Source organism: Lissotriton vulgaris, chromosome 7, assembly GCF_964263255.1.
Source record: "Lissotriton vulgaris chromosome 7, aLisVul1.2, whole genome shotgun sequence".
Taxonomy (NCBI): Eukaryota; Metazoa; Chordata; class Amphibia; order Caudata; family Salamandridae; genus Lissotriton; species Lissotriton vulgaris.
In genome coordinates this window covers 488373802-488392051 of record NC_141695.1, presented here as the reverse complement: position 1 = coordinate 488392051, position 18250 = coordinate 488373802, and positions in this window count along the sequence as shown.

Genomic DNA, 18250 nt, shown 5'->3' with positions numbered 1-18250 from the left:
AGAGAAGTTCCATTTCTTGAAAGGATGTGGCATTACGCGTTTCGGCTTTCGCATTCGTCAGATGCAGTCCTTTCCCAGTGCCACTAACGCTGGAATCCAAAGTTTTATATCCTGGCACATCTAAAGTAGAATGTTTGCACACCTGGCGATGCCCATCAGGACTCCCATTGGTTGCTGAAGGTGGAGGGACTGCAACTCCCAGAGTGCAGTTTGTTCGGGTTGCGGATTCGCGGTGAGTAATCCTGTGAACCGCCTGCTTGTTGTACTTCACGGTAGAATGCTGGCTCAGGGCGTTGTCAGTTAGAGGGTTTGCAGCGTGTGTTTTCTGGGCAATGGACTTTCTCTTTGTCCCGCACTTTCTGCCTCATAATCGCTTGGAAACCAGGTCTGGAGCATCAATTAAAGTAATTGTGTCTCTCGACACGTTCGTCGACTATTGTCCATAGCAGAGTCTCTGTTCCTTGCGATGCGAGGCGGTCTGGGATAATAACCATAACCCCTTGACGCTTGAAGAAAGGGCCATCCTAGCGCTATATGGCACGTGCTGAAAATGCAAAAAAATGTCCTCCTCACAGGAAGTAGACAAGGTGGCACAACGGGATAGAGAAGTTCAATTTATTGAAAGGATGTGGCATTACGCATTTTGGCTTTCGCCTTCGTCAGATGCAGTCCTTTCCAAGTGCCACTGACGCTGGAATCCAAAGTTTTATATCCTGGCACATCTAAAGTAGAATGTTTGCACACCTGGCGACGCCCATCAGGACTCTCATTGGTTGCTGAAGGTGGAGGGACTGCAACTCCCAGAGTGCAGTTTGTTCGGGTTGAGGTTTCGCAGTGAGTAATCCTGTGAACCAGCTGCTTGTTGTACTTCGCGTTAGAATGTTGGCTCAGGGCATTGTTAGTTCGAGGGTTTGCAGCGTGTGTTTTCTGGGTAATGGACTTTCTCTTTGTCCCGCACTTTCTGCCTCATAATCGCTTGGAAACCAGGTCTGGAGCATCAATTAAAGTAGTTGTGTCTCTCGACACGTTCGTCGACTATTGTCCATAGCAGAGTCTCTGTTCCTTGCGATGCGAGGCGGTCTGGGATAATAGCCATAACCCCATGACGCTTGAAGAAAGGGCCATCCTAGCGCTATATGGCATGCGCTGAAAATGCAAAGAAATGTCCTCCTCACAGGAAGTAGACAAGGTGGCACAACGGGATAGAGAAGTTCCATCTATTGAAAGGATGTGGCATTACGCGTTTCGGCTTTCGCCTTCGTCAGATGCAGTCCTTTCCCAGTGCCACTAACGCTGGAATCCAAAGTTTTATATCCTGGCACATCTAAAGTAGAATGTTTGCACACCTGGCGATGCCCATCAGGACTCCCATTGGTTGCTGAAGGTGGAGGGACTGCAACTCCCAGAGTGCAGTTTGTTCGGGTTGCGGATTCGCGGTGAGTAATCCTGTGAACCGCCTGCTTGTTGTACTTCACGGTAGAATTCTGGCTCAGGGCGTTGTCAGTTCGAGGGTTTGCAGCGTGTGTTTTCTGTGCAATGGACTTTCTCTTTGTCCCGCACTTTCTGCCTCATAATCGCTTGGAAACCAGGTCTGGAGCATCAATTAAAGTAATTGTGTCTCTCGACACGTTCGTCGACTATTGTCCATAGCAGAGGCTCTGTTCCTTGCGATGCGAGGCGGTCTGGGATAATAACCATAACCCCATGACGCTTGAAGAAAGGGCCATCCTAGCGCTATATGGCACGCGCTGAAAATGCAAAAAAATGTCCTCCTCACAGGAAGTAGACAAGGTGGCACAACGGGATAGAGAAGTTCAATTTATTGAAAGGATGTGGCATTACGCATTTTGGCTTTCGCCTTCGTCAGATGCAGTCCCTTCCAAGTGCCACTGACGCTGGAATCCAAAGTTTTATATCCGGGCACATCTAAAGTAGAATGTTTGCACACCTGGCGATGCCCATCAGGACTCTCATTGGTTGCTGAAGGTGGAGGGACTGCAACTCCCAGAGTGCAGTTTGTTCGGGTTGCGGTTTCGCGGTGAGTAATCATGTGAACCAGCTGCTTGTTGTACTTCACGTTAGAATGCTGGCTCAGGGCTTTGTCAGTTCGAGGGTTTGCAGCGTGTGTTTTCTGGGCAATGGAATTTCTCTTTGTCCCGCACTTTCTGCCTCATAATCGCATGGAAACCAGGTCTGGAGCATCAATTAAATTAATTGTTTCTCTCGACACGTTCGTCGACTATTGTCCATAGCAGAGTCTCTGTTCCTTGCGATGCGAGGCGGTCTGGGATAATAGCCATAACCCCATGACGCTTGAAGAAAGGGCCATCCTAGTGCTATATGGCACGCGCTGAAAATGTAAAGAAATGTCCTCCTCACAGGAAGTAGACAAGGTGGCACAACGGGATAGAGAAGTTCCATTTATTGAAAGGATGTGGCATTACGCGTTTCGGCTTCCGCCTTCGTCAGATGCAGTCCTTTCCAAGTGCCACTGACGCTGGAATCCAAAGTTTTATATCCTGGCACATCTAAAGTAGAATGTTTGCACACCTGGCGACGCCCATCAGGACTCTCATTGGTTGCTGATGGTGGAGGGATTGAAACTCCCAGAGTGCAGTTTGTTCGAGTTGCGGTTTCGCGGTGAGTAATCCTGTGAACCAGCTGCTTGTACTTCACGTTAGAATGCTGGCTCAGGGCGTTGTCAGTTCGAGGGTTTGCAGCGTGTGTTTTCTTGGCAATGGACTTTCTCTTTGTCCCGCACTTTCTGCCTCATAATCGCTTGGAAACCAGGTTTGGAGCATCAATTAAAGTAATTGTGTCTCTCGACACGTTCGTCGATTATTGTCCATAGCAGAGTCTCTGTTCCTTGCGATGCGAGGCTGTCTGGGATAATAGCCATAACCCCATGACACTTGAAGAAAGGGCCATCCTAGCGCTTTCTGGCATGCGCTGAAAATGCAAAGAAATGTCCTCCTCACAGGAAGTAGACAAGGTGGCACAACGGGATAGAGAAGTTAATACATATATATATATATATTTATACCATATATATGAACACAATATCAATAAAAAATATACAATATTTTTACCGTAGGATAGCGGGAGGGTAAAATGTACTATTACCACTCCAGTGAGTGCAACAGTAGAGAAAGCGGTGGATAGCGTAGGGGTAAAAACTTACTATTCCCACTCCAATGAGTGCAACAGTAGGGAAAGCATTGGATAGCGGGAGGGTAAATATTACTATTCCCACTCCAGAGAGTGCAACACTAGGGAAAGCGTTGGATAGCGGGAGGGTAAACATTACTATTCCCACTCCAGAGAGTGCAATAGTAGGGAAAGCGTTGGATAGCGTAGGGGTAAAAATTACTATTCCCACTCCAGTGAGTGCAACAGTAGGGAAAGCCTTGGATAGCGTAGGGGTAAAAATTACTATTCCCACTCCAGAGAGTGCAACAGTAGGGAAAGCGTTGGATAGCGTAGGAGTAAAAATTACTATTCCCACTCCAGAGAGTGCAACAGTAGGGAAAGCGTTGGATAGTGTAGGAGTAAAAATTACTATTCTCACTCCAGTGAGTGAAACAGTAGGGAAAGCGTTGGATAGCGGGAGGGTAAAAATTACTATTCCCACTCCAGAGAGTGCAATAGTAGGGAAAGCGTTGGATAGCGTAGGGGTAAAAATGACTATTCCCACTCCAGAGAGTGCAACAGTAGGGAAAGCGTTGGATAGCGTAGGGGTAAAAATGACTATTCCCACTCCAGAGAGTGCAACAGTAGGGAAAGCGTTGGATAGCGTAGGGGTCAAAATTACTATTCCCACTCTAGTGAGTGCAACAGTAGAGAGAGCGTTGGATAGCGTAGGGGTAAACATTACTATTCCCACTCCAGCGAGTGCAACAGTAGGGAAAGTAAATACTTCATATATGAATAAAAATAAATTAAATATTAATACCAATTACAAATTAAGTAAAAGTAATAACAATTTAATATAATATAATAATTAATCAATTAAAAATACAAATAAAAATTAATTATTAAAAATAATTACCTATAAATACAAATTAATTACCAAATAACAATTAATTAATAAACAATTACAAAATTATTCAAAATTAATTCAAAATAAAGACCAATAGAAAAATGAAAAAATGTAATTAATTACAATTAAATTACTTCCCACCCTATTCTCCTATAAACCCACAACCTGCAACAGAAAATAAACTAATACAATTAACATAATTATCAACTAATCAATTAATAAAAATAATTACCAATTATATGTTAATTAATTACCAATTAAAAATTAATTAACAATTAATTCAAGATAAATACCATTAAATAAATTCAAACATTTAATTAATTAGAATTAAATTACTTCCCACCCTATTCCCCTATAAACCCACAACCCTCTACAGAAACTAAATTAATAAAATTAATATAATTATCAATTAATCAATTAATAAAAATTAATCACCAATTATATTTTAATTAATTACCAATTAAAAAATAATTAACAATTAATTCAAGATAAATATCAATAAATAAATTCAAACATTTAATTAATTAGAATTAAATTACTTCCCACCCTATTCCCCTATAAACCCACAACCCACTACAGACTTATATTACGCAAAAATTAAATAACATAAAATTAATTAATTAAAATAAATGATCAAATAAATATACACATTTCACACATATACTAACATAAAAAATACTTAAAAAAATTCTATATTAATAAAAAATCAATATTAACTTACCTCAAATTCGATATTTTTGTTGTCTATCTATATTCTGTCCATTCGATATTGTGTCCATTCTATATTTTTAATTCGATATTACTGCAATTCTATATTTTAACTCGATATTTTGACTGTATCCCCTTAGGATCGTTATCAGTTTCCATTAAATGATTAATTTAACATAATATGCAGCAATTATGACAGAGTGTGAGCTTGATGGGGACCTGGATTGCTCTCTCACTGTGGGAGGATTCAGTAACATAGACCCTTACTTCACATATCTTGTGACCTTATCCCCAATGCATGATCAAGGACAAGGTTTGCTATTCTATCATGTCAAAAGTCACAAGCATTGCTTGTCTAATCTTGCTTCCAATGGGTAGCTTTATTGTGGCACTTACAATGTCGTTTGACTAGTGCCTTTAATAAACAAGTGATATGATAGCTATATAAAATGTCACAATATCTCTTTGAGTAGCAATCAGGATAGTATATTTGGCAATGTGCATGTTAACTGACCAACATTTCCTCCACCTCCTGATTTTCTGGGTATCCTCAGGGAATCCTATGTTTGATGGGATAAAGCCTATATATTGGCATTACTGGGAACATATCTGGACCATCTTTCGGCACTGCGATGGATTACGCATAGTTAACCAGTTTTTTAGTGCTATCTCGCCTTATATGTTAATCAATGATGGCTAACTTTCCTTAACCGTTCCCCTGCACACAGGCTGCCAGGAATATGGTGCTAATGTGTTTGTTAAGGGGCTTCCTTATTTTACTGCATTTAGTATAATTATCTTCTGAATCTGATTGATAATCATTGGTTGTACCTGCCCAATTTCCCAAAATAGGGTTATGCAGCTCTTGTGTACTTGCTGATACTATTGACTTGAGCTCATTAACTGAAGGTACTTTGATTTGTTCTAAGTTGCTAGTGCCTTTCTAACCCTCCTTACCAGTGTGGGGGTCTCCTTAAAAGCATGATTTTTAAAGTTAGTAGGCGGCTTTACCACACTTGATTCAACTGCACGCAAATGCAAAGGGATGTAGACTTCCAGAATTACTGAGTCATTCGCAGTGTCCCCAGTGTGGAATATAACTGTGAGGTTTAGTTTTTTCCATAACCCACAGTTTTCAAAAACGGACACACTTTTTCTGGTTGTTGGACTTGGCCCTCTCCGCAGGATCAACCCCAAACATTTTTCCTTCACCCCTGTTGGTTTTTCTGTTGGCTTTTAGGACTCTGTGCACTTTACCACTGCTAGCAATTGCTAAACAGTGGTGGCTGGGATTTTGAAGGCGGTGGCTGGGTGCGCTTAGCCAGAGAATGGGAGGCTGGGCATGTTCTCCATGCAGGCCATAATGCAGTCTGCATGGAGAACATGTAAAGTGTGCATGCCTGTTTTACTGGCCAGAGATAGACAGTCAAAGCGTCCTGTGAACTTGGAGGTGGCAAACCACTCCTCCCCTGCCCTGCACTGTGAGCAGAGCATCCCTGCCCCTACCTAGCTTTCCAAGGGGAAAGAAATTATAATATCAATAAGTTATTATCATTTTATTTTTTTTCCTTTTTGGACCTGCTCAGTGGGGCCACACTCTTCCGTCTTAGCGGAAGAGCCGCCACTCCTACTAAAGTGCTTGTGTTCCCTCCTTCAAACATGATATAACTGGCAAGCACCTAGCCTGCACATTCAATTTACTTACAAATACCTAGAAAAGTGGTAATACTTAAACCAAGGGCATGTAAATTAAATGCTACTAGTGGAACTGCTGCACGTATTTTGCCACCCACTTAGGTAGCCCTTTTAAAAATATGTCTAAGGTCTGTCAATTCAGTCTATATGCAATTTTAAACAGCCTTTTCGACCTGGCAAAATAAACCTTTTGCAAGGCCTAAATCTTCCACATATATATATAAAACAAAACCCTTTCAGGCATATATATATATATAAGTCACCCTTCAGTGCGGCCCTCAACAGCCCATAGGGCAGGGTTCATTGTATTTCAAATGTTGGACATGTACATTTACGTTTTACATGTCCTGGTAGTGAAAAACCCTTAAATTCATTGAACTACTGAAAGGCCTGCTGTTGTGATGAGTGTTACGACCAGGAGACCAAAGATAAGTGCAGTCTTCTTTAATTTATGAAATTGGCAATACAAGTAAGGATTTCTGTCCTGCCTCAGCAACCGCCAGATAGAGAATGCTGAATACAGAACCTACTACTCCCAACACTCTATGTGATGCACACAGTGATGCAGACAAGAACTAGAACATAGATGACATCACCCTGTAAGAGAAAAGTAAGGCACAACATATCTCCTTCCCTTATAAAACAAAAAGAATAACAAGAACATAGGAAAAAAAAGAAGAAACATTTTACATGAGTACAAGTTCAATAAACTTCAATACCTAAGAAAATCATCATATTTTTTAGGAACACGAGAAATTCTACCAGAAGATTTCCGTCCCAACACTTGAGTATTTTTTAAAGAATTCGAAGACACTTTGGGTGTTAGTAGAGACCCTTGGGGCGAACTCTCTTCCAACCGCTCACTCACCTTTTTCCCCGTCACAGTCCCTTTAGAATACAAGGCAATCCCTGGGAAATTCCAGCTCTGCCCATTCTCCAAAATAACATGCCACCTATGAACCTCCTTAACTTTCATCGGATCTGAGAAGTTATTCAAACCATGCTCATCCGACCCAACTTGATTTTAACCAAATCTCCAACTTCAACCCTTCCAGTCTTATCTGAAACAATACTGCTTGCAAAAACTCTGCTCTCCAACAACCACTGCAGTACCAACTTAGACTTGGGTAGTCTGCCATGCATACGCTCAAAAGGAACTACATCCGTAACCCCATGGGTTGTAGTGTTATATGACCATACCATGTCTTCCACTGCTCTACGTACATCGCAGTGACCCTGCACAGACATCTGAATAGTACCTTTCACTAAACGATTCATCCGCTCCACCATCCCATTACCCTGTGGGTTGTATAATGATGTGCACATGTGTTTAATACCGTGATTAGCCATAAAAGAATGCATTGCCAATGAGGTTAGTTGAGTCCCATTGTCTGTGATTAAGATCTTTGGAAAACGTTCCTTCAAGAATATTGATCTTAACTGTCTAATTACAGTATCAGTAGTAATATTTCTCATGAATTCAACACACAACCACCGTAAACACACATCCACCAGGATCATAGCAAATCTACAATCACTTGATAAAGAATCCATAGGACCAATGAAGTCGAAACAAACTTTATCCCATGGCAAATCATTTGTGCTAACATTTGAACCCTGAGTAGGAGTAACAATTTGTAACCTCTTCTCACTCACTTTACAAAGCAAACACAACTCTACCCACCTCCGAACATCATCAACTCCAGGCCACAAAAAATTTTCTTAAGATGTTTAAGAGTCATATTTTGCCCTAGATGGCCTTCATGGGCAATACCGAAGAGCTTCTTTCTGAGAGAGTTAGGTGGAATAAATCTTTCACCCCGTAACACTAGATCACTTGAAGACCCTAGGCTAAGCTCCTCTTGCAATTTGACAAAAAGAACGTAAAGAAGGTTTCACATCACCTTCTCTTTTCCAACCTAACCGTATACCGTCAACGAGTTCAACAAAATCAGGATCTTCAATAACTGCTTGATGCCACTCCTCCTTGGAGATTGAACAAAAATCCCCCGCACAAGCATCCTCAAAACTAGCAATCACACACACACTTTCATCCCCAAAGTCATCAACTACTATCCCAGATGCAATGGGCAAGCGTGACAAACAATCAGCTTGGGTGTTCCTCCAACCTGAAATGTGTTCCATCCTATAAATGTACTCTTGTAATTTGGCTGCAAATTTCATTAAGCGAGGAGAACCATTATTAGCCCCACCAGGTGACAAGATTTTGATGAGAGGCTTATGGTCAGTCCTCAATGAAAAATGCACACCCCACAAGTAAGTGCGGAAATGTGAAACACCCCACACAGCAGCCAGAGCCTCTCACTCAATGACAGCATAATTGCGCTCAGAAGAACTAAGGCAGCGAGAAGCAAAAGATACTGCTCTCTCAACCCCCCTTTCTTCTGAGACAACACCGTGCCAATGCCATAGGCACTAAAATCAACCGTGACAAATGTGTCTCTTCCTGGCTCGAAAGTAGTGAGAATACCAGCATTAATAATTTCATTTTTGACCTCCTCAAAAGCTTGTGATTGCTGAGCTTCCCAAGCAAATTGCACACCCTTTCTAAGCAATAAACGCAAAGGCTCCGTTCTATGTGCAAAATTCGACACGAATTTGGAGTAATACTCCACCAACCCTAAAAAGGATTTTAACTGATCTTTGTTGGAGGGAACCGGAGCACACCTGATAGCCTTTAACAAATCCTCCTTGGGTTTTACACCAGCCTGAGAAATAGTGTACCCCAAATAATCAATTTCAGTTAAGAGAAATTGACATTTGCCCCTCCCCAAAGTAAGACCTGCCCTGGATAAAATCTGAGATCCTTAGACAAATTACAATTGTGCTCAAGTTCATCCACCCCCGTAATCAAAATGTCATCCTGTAAGAAGTGCACATGCTTCAAATCTTTAAATAAAGAATGCATCATTCGCTGGAATACGCTGGCCGCAGAGGCCAGACCGAACAGCAATCTTTTGAATTGAAACACACCATCAATCGTTACAAAGGCAGTTAATTTCCTGAAACTAGGATGTAACTCTACTTGATGCAGATCTTAGGTCTAACTTACTAAAGAACTTAACTTTATCCATCAAAAGTACCATTTCCGAAATATTCGGCAAAGGAAACTTATCTACAATAATGTTCTGATTTAATGATCGAAGGTCAACACAAAATCGGTGCTTGCCATCCTGACGACTACTGGCGAAAGCCATTTCAAGGCCTCCACTGGCTCAATTATGTCCTGTTTCTGCATATCATCAAGCATTTCTTTGACCTTTTTCCTTACAGCAATTGGGATCCTTCTAAGAGAATGCCTAACTGGAATAGCATTTTCCTTAACTTTAATTTCATGCACATAACCCTTCAACTTACCTAGACTGGGGCGGAAAACATCACCAAATTTAGATAGAACAGTGTCAACATTATTAAAATCATCAATCACTAATACCATGTCATCCGATCTTGGATCAAGAATAATATGTAGATCATAATGCTGTATCAAACCTAAGATAGCTGAAACATCATGAGAGATATAAACCTTCCCGACTGCAGACCTCCCTTTAAACTCAAAAGAAGCATCCATGACTCCTTTCAGTTTAATAACTTGTCCCTTATAACCTTTTGGCATAATATCATTATGCAGGAGTGGAGTAGACAGCCAATATTCTTTATACATACTATAAGGAATAATAGAAAACATGGAGCCTGGATCAACTAAAAGCATAACAGAAACACTATTTACAATAAAAGAAGCTTTGGGTCTCTGCAAAACAATATGTTCATCATCTTCAATATCATTTTCAACACATAAAGACATGTCTGGAGGAATAACATCATCTTCAACAAAATTCACTCTAATAAAAGATGGAAATCTACAAGCTTTGATAATATGACCTCTCTTACCACACTTACGACAAGTTTTATCTCGGGCAAAGCATCCTTGAAAATCAGCAGCATGGGACATGCTACCACAACGGAAACAGCCCACAAATGTATCCCTCCCTCAAGAAACACCAGTAAAGAATTTAGGTTTCTGGGAAAAAACTTTGGGTTTAACATCAGGAGATTTAGTGTCAGAGGAAGAAGAATCCTTATCAACTGAGTTGATGACATTAACTGTCTCTTCTTTTTAAGCTCTAGAATACGCATTTCCTCCATGCACTTGTCAGACTCCTCCACGACCTTAGCGATGGTGATAGCTTCCATGAGTGTAGGATTCTTAGCCGCCCAAAGCTTTTTTTGCATCCTCTTGTTCTTACATTGCACAATTAACTGATCTCTAATCATTTGATCAGCTATAGCACCAAAATCATATTTTAAAGAAAGTTCACTTAGACGAACAACCATTTGATCTTCAGTCTCTTTTCCTTTCTGCGGGACAGTATAGAATTTATGTCTCTGCATGACAATATTCACTTGCTTTATGAAGTACTTTTCCAGTCATAACTTGGCTTCATTGTAAGGATTGTCTACTGGTTCACCATCTGCATTTCGAAGTTCCGGCAAAAATTTAAAGACATGTTGTCCTGCTTTACCTAAGGAATTCAAAAGAATAGCTTTTTTCCTTGAAGCAGGAAATCTAAGACCGCTGATGGCTTCCAGGTAATTAAAAAAAAAAAAAACAACCACTCCTCCGATTCAGTGGTAGGAATTTCTCCTACAATGAGAAATGCAGGGGGAGGAGAAATGGTATGATTGGCCGTAGTCGCCATAAGTATTTAAAAGACTTTGCGGAATTAGACTGAGGCATGCAGTAATAATTATGATATAACGTGAAAAAAATAAGTTTTTTTTTTATTTGACTAAAAATGTTCACACACACTGTGATAGTGAAGGCTCACGTTATAATCAACTTCACAACTTGTAGGTTGGCAATGAAAGTTTATGAAGACAAAGAAAGCCTTTGTTGTTGCCGATCGGAAAACGTGGTTGGCAAAAACTCAATGCAAACTCAATGCATGGTTGGCAAAGGCGAGTAAATGTTAAGATGGCCGCCACGCTGTGCGCGATGAGCTAATACCACATGTGACGTGAGCCAAAGTTCTTATGAAACGGGACTTATGGTTGCATGCGCACAATCCTTCTTGCTGCCTCTAGTGCGAGCCCATTAATGATAATAAAATTGTACCTTCGGGAAAATAAACCATCCGCTGCACAGGCTTTAGAGTTGATGGTCCTCACCGGTATCCAGAGCCGCGCCGCGTCTTCGCAGCAGTCACATCGTCTCAGCAGTCACCGTCTCGCTGCGTCTTCGCAGCAGTTAGTGTCTCTGTGCCTGAACAGAAGGACGAGATGAACCAGTTTCGTCGCCAAGAAAGTTGTGATGAGAGTTACGACCAGGAGACCAAAGATAAGTGCAGTCTTCTTTATTTTATGAAAATGGCAATACAAGTAAGGATTTCTGTCCTGCCTCAGCAACCACCAGATAGAGAATGCTGAATACAGAACCTACTACTCCCAACACTCTATGTGATGCACACAGTGATGCAGACAAGAACTAGAACATAGATGACATCACCCTGTAAGAGAAAAGTAAGGCACAACACCTACCTCTCCCATAATATAGCACAGGTTTACTTTATTATATTTAATAAGTGATAACTTCTGTTTGGGAACAGATGGAAATGTATGTTGGGTCTCTTGAGAATTGTAATTTTAAATTCCCTTTAAACATGAAGTCAAATTTTAAGTCACAATTCTGATAATGTCACTTTTAGAAAGTTGCCATTTTCTTGCCCTAACCATTTGTTGCCCACAGCCTGTACCTTGGGTCACATGACTAGGTGTAGTTGGCAGTTGGCCTTTGTATATTCTTCCCAGACAGTATCAATAAGGGAGGGGGGTTGGGGGTTAGCAGGATGGGCCATCATGACCTGATAGGAGGGGTGGAGCTCTCACCTACCACACTTTTACTTGAAAGGAGGTGCCTCAGTACACACACAGAGAACCTCATTGTTATAATCCTTTATATGTGTGCATATATAACCTGTCTAAACAAGATGGTGGAACGCTTTATTTTATTCTCTGTGTTGACACTCATTATAACTTTTATCTGCTTCTGTCTAATAAACATCGCAGCCCATATAGTCTATTCAAGAATCTCTATGGTTCAATAAATATTGAAAGTGCCCCTCTGGGTATTCTTTGTCTATTTCTCTGAGCAAAAGAAAAGCAAGTGACTAGCCAAAGTTTGAAGTCTGTCACCACCGTTCCTGAAGGAACAGAATAGCCATGTTCAGTGGTTGCCAGAACTGTTTACTCCCTGTTCAGGTTGAGGGGTCTAACGTTGTCACTGCAAGCTAGCTGGTCCAAGGAACAACATAGCCTACGGGTGTGCATGGAATCAGTCTGGCATCATCCTAAGTTGGTGTTGTCTGTAAATGCGTAGTTCTTACTGATTGGTGGAAACTACATGACATTCAACGCTGGCACCAGGTATAAATATTGGACCCTCAGACCAACTCTTCAGTACACTCCTGGTCCTGTGAATACTACAGAAAGACTTCCCTACTGCCAGAAGACTGCCTTGCTGCCTGAGCCCAGCCCTGCTGTCTGAGAAGGGATATTGAACCTGCTTCCTTCATCCAAGGGTACCTGAAGTGACTTCAAGGGTCACCTGACTGACCTCCTTTTCAGAGCTGCAGCAACAAAACAAGCTCAATAGGCTTTCCTCCAACTGTGCAGCTGACCTGATGCAAATGAACCTGCCTGAGCCCTGATGACCTCTGCAAGATTGGATCCCGGATCCCCAAGAGACACCTCCCAAGGTCCTGAGCCCTTGGTTGACATCAGAGTGCACTTCTTTGATTACAAAGAAAAAATCAGGATGTTTTGGCCTCTTTGCAACCATGAATGGGCCTGTTTGCACCAAGATCTTGCCACCCATGCTGAGCACCAAAGCGAAGCTCCAGTAAACCTGGCTCTTTGCATTATATCGCCCGCCAATAATGACAAGAAAGACGAGATCTGTACTTCACACTACAGTATCAACAGTCCACTGTGACCACCAACATGAATCACCAGCAATGACCATCCATAATGTTTGACTAGATCTTTGTGCCACAGAAGAACCCTCTATGATGACCATCTGGCATGAGCTTCCAGCTCCTTGCGGCCTCCTTCACAGTACAACACGACATTTCACTCAGGACTTTGGGAAGGTAACTTTTTTAGTAGGATTACCTGGTTCCTGTATCCAGCACACGCTCCCTTATGGCCGTTCTGAACTTGTTATTTTTTTACCCTGGTCTTTACGACCAGATGACCATGAGTGGCATTATGTGCTTTTAGGTACTATTATAAATCTTTGAAATTGTATATCTCTAGTTCGACTGATTGGATTACTGTAATTTTGGTATTAAATGATTTATTACACGTTACTTTATTTTTCTAAATTAGTGTGGCATTTTTTCTTGTGTTGTGTTTTCACTTTATTACTGTTAAAGTACTGCATGCATACTTTACACATTGTTTCCAAGTTAAAACTGGCTGCTTTTTGTGCCAGGCTATCAGAGGTTCAAGCACAGCTTAATTTATTGACTTTGGTGGGTCACCATGACAAGGGTTATGGTTTTTGCTTGAGAAGGGCTCACCCCCCTCAAACAACAACCAAATTGCTCACATTGCCGGAGTACGCTTATTACTTACTGGAATCAGAGTATTAGCTCTCTCCGTTTTCTTATTTAATTTCCTTAAGTATAGGTCCCTGCAAATTTGAAATGGCTACTAGTCTTGGTCATTGTTTTTATAACTCAATGCAGTTTAGTGTACCAAGTCTCAGATGGCAGGTGAACAATTATTTAAGTGTTTATAAGCGCTGCAAGTCTTGATCAGCAGAGACTACCCCCATTGAAGTGGGTTGCATTTTTTAAACCATGTACACCAACTAAAATGTCGCTGTCCAGCAAAAAATGGGTTTAGTATGTCAAGGAGTTTTGCTAACTGATCTTAATCCAAGGAACATTCACAGTTATTTATAATACTTTGCACAATCCCCACATACCTGCTCTATAAATGAGTTCAATTGGTGGTGCGTTTGCTCAATGGACACAACAGACAAGGCTATTGTATGAAGAAGGCATACCTAAATTTCCATTTTATCTGATTGTAGAGGTCAAGGTTTGACAGTGGCTACACCATAGTAGGGGAGTCAGAGAGTGACTGCAATGTTTTGAAATTACACTTCAGGAGTCAATCACCCTTTCATTCAATTTAAGGAGGTTTCCATGGGTTGAGTCATCAACTCATCAGTGACCATCTTTTGTTCACTGAACCCTTCCTCTTTGCCTTGACAGTAATCATGCTGTTTCCTAATTATTTTACTGCCAGTTAAATCTATCTTCAATATCTCAGCAATCCTGATGTGCCTCAAGTGGCCCAGATCATCCAATTCATAGAGGACTATTATATCAGCAATATTGTGCTTTCAGCCATTAGTATAATGTTAAATAATCCCTTCACATGACTCTTCAGTGGGTTCGAATTCCTTAAGAGGGTATTTTTGGCCTGCAAAAGTCCAAAGGTGTGGGGATAGGGACAGGAGAAGAAAGAGAAGTGTGCATCTAGTGATAAATAAGGTCACAAATACTATAAATGAACAACTGTACCAAGTCGAGCAACAACCTGAAGGAAGAAAGGAGATATCTACTAGAAGAAAGAGGGCTTTAGGAATTATTAAGACCAGGCAACTCTTAAAAAACTAGACTAGAAAATGCCTCAGGAGGATAGAAAATATGTCTTTCATGACAACTCCAGGTTCCCGAGATCATTTCCTGTGTAATAAAAAGAGTATTAGTCCATATTTTTCAGTTAAAGGCAAGGAAGAAAAAGCAAAGAGTCAGCATCCTCCATTCAATAACATTTTAGAAAGCAATAGAAGCATGGACCAGCCTACACTCCTATGGTATGCGAAGAAGAATCTGGTCAAACTAAACAAAGAGTGACAAAGACTGATCTCTGTGAGAAATGCCTCTTATTGTGTGGTCTCTCCCAGAACAGAAAATATACCCTAGGTGTGAGGAAGTGTTTTGCCTCACCTTGAAGGAAGACTGGTTAGAGTGGGCCTAGGAATTTCATTAACCTGCAAAGGGACTGCCCTTTGTCAAGTAAATGTAAGGTGAGTTTTGAGTCACCACAAAGGAGCGGACTATCAATTCCTGGGCATTCTTCTGGTGGCCAAGTAGGCTTTACACAAGAGGGAAAGGGTTTCCTCCCATTGGATTTTAGGGTCAGGTGAACTGTGGGATTATTTTGCAGTAGGGCAAACAGAAAGTGCTGAAAACGTGGGTAGGATTGCCCCTGAGAGTGTTTATGCCACTGCTTACAGAAAAAGCCAGGAGTCAATAGCTAGTGCTGACCATAAATGTCAAGGCACCATCCTTAGAACACTTTCTCATCCTGCAGAAGAACAAAAGAACCTGCGAGGAGACCTGATTGGGTGTACCTGCTCCTACTTGAACCAAAGACATCAAAGTGGACTCTAAGGCTCAGTTCACTGACAACCTGAGTGGTCATGGGGACAACAATCTGCAAGAGGCCATTTTCCTTAAGTGCCCACCTGACCAGCTGCAGCTGGACCTAGACTGGAACCTGTTGGTGGCCTCTGCTGGAGTGATTCCTGTCCTTAAGGGTTGCCCCTGGTTTCTTGGGACCTGGTGCTGTGTCAAAATGGATTTCTCCTACAATCACTGAAAAGGTATGGGAAAAAATTCTGCCTTCTGATATCCAGAGGATGAGGATCAGCCATTGAGTCAATTCAACCCAGGGGGGAACTTTGCTGGGCTGAATAAACAGATTTCTCTCACCTGCAGTTTCTCAGTGGCAGAAAATATATTTCAGTGGGCCATTTGCAAGAAGATATTCTGTGGAGTTCATCATAAGGTACAGGCTGCAGTATTCTGCCACTGGAGGATTCCGAGCTCCCAAAAAAGAGACTAAGGGTCTACTTTATATGTTGGTGGAGAGAAAACTCAATCACAATGGTGCCCCTTCCCCGCCAACATCGTAGTATGCCTGCCAGATTTAAATGCGGGCAGACCTTAAGTTTTGAATCGGCAGTGACTACACGGAAACTGTCATGACCAAACTTCTCTGACAGTCCAACGGAGTAAGGGACATCCAAGAAATGGCTATATGTCCATCTGCCCAATTAGGATGGGCAGACATATAGGTGTGTTTTACTGTTGGTCACCACCAAGAAAACCCTTGTGGTAAGGGGAAGTAAAAAACTAAAAATCCCCCCTCACCATGGGAAATTACTCCCATGGCCACGGGCGCATTATCTTTTTTACTTTCAAAAAGAAAATCCAGCTTTGGGATTTAAAAAAAATAAGTTTGGGGCTGGCTCCGTCATGTTGATGGAGCCCTGCCCCACATGGAAGAAGCATTGACAGGAACCACAGTGACAGCAGTTCCTGGCAATGCTTTAGAAATGACCACCTGCTTGGTGGTAATTTTTAAATCTGGCAGGCAGCTTCTCTGTCAGGGTGACAGAGGAAATGCAGCATTCTGTTAGGGCAATGGAGTATGCCTTGGCATAGAAATGGACCATGCGCCTGAATATAAATTTTGCCTTAACTTCTAACGTAGAAAAACCCGACAGAATGAAGTAGTGAAAAACACCTGGCCGAAAGGAGGACTTCCATGGGTGTGAAATTTGAACTTTCCCCAATCTGAAATGTTTCTGTCAAAACGGCTTCAGCAGGATGTCGTCATCCAGTGGCTTTCAGGCTTCATGAGGAGTTCCTTAGACACAACATGCAACCCTGCCATGCTGGCGGATTTTGACTTTTATTTCAGAGACTAAGGCCCTCATTACGATGTCAGGCAGACTCCCACTGACAGGTCATCGGTTACGGTCCACCCGACATCTAGGGCAGCCGTCCGACTGCCGGATTACAATGCCGGCAGTTGGAGTGCAGATGGCAGGGTAAAAGACTGCCACCTCTGACAGTCTCAAGGAGCCCATCGGGGCAGCAGTCAGACAGTAATGCCTACAATGAAGGTGATGCCTGCACAGGCACCACTGTAGGGATTACAATGTCCATTTCCCACAAATTTTTCATGGTGGCCCGACTGCAATGTGAAGGCTGTCATTAATAGACTTTGGGGCCCTTAGCAGGGCTCCCCACCCTGTGGGACTCAGCTATGTGGCCGGGGGCACACATGGTGCCCCCAAACATCCATGCCCCAGGTGCCAGGCACAACATGGTGCCTGGCACACTGTGCATGGATGTTTAAAAACATCCCTTTTCCTACTGTGGCTTGCGCAGCGGCCCTTTTCCAGGCCGCAGCACAAGCGGCAATAAAAAAAGGCATATGTCTGACCGCTTGCACAGCAGGCGCATCATAATATGGTGGGTGGAACCACCGACTATTTGTTGGGCGGTTCCTATCCGGCTGCAACGAGCCATCGTAATGAAGCTCTAAGTCCTAAAGTAAAATCTTTTACCTGGACAAAGCTGATTGGCATATCAGACTTACGCTCTTTCACGGTCATCTTAAAATTATACCTAGGTCCTGTTCACCTGTGAACAGTGACTACTGATTGGTGCTTTACTTTTTCATGGCCCTTTTTGCCTTAATTCTTTATAAATTCTTGCCTCTGGTTCTAATTTCTTTGTATTTTTGCTGTCATTTTGTTTATTACATTTTACTTTATTTTTCTAAACTGGAGTAGGATTTTTATTGTCTTTCTTTATTGACTGTTTGAGGTTTCGATACTTCTAAATTTCTGCTCTGTACCATAGCTACTTAGGGTTGAGCTAAGGATTAAATTACTGAAAGCTTTGCCGTGACCTAGAA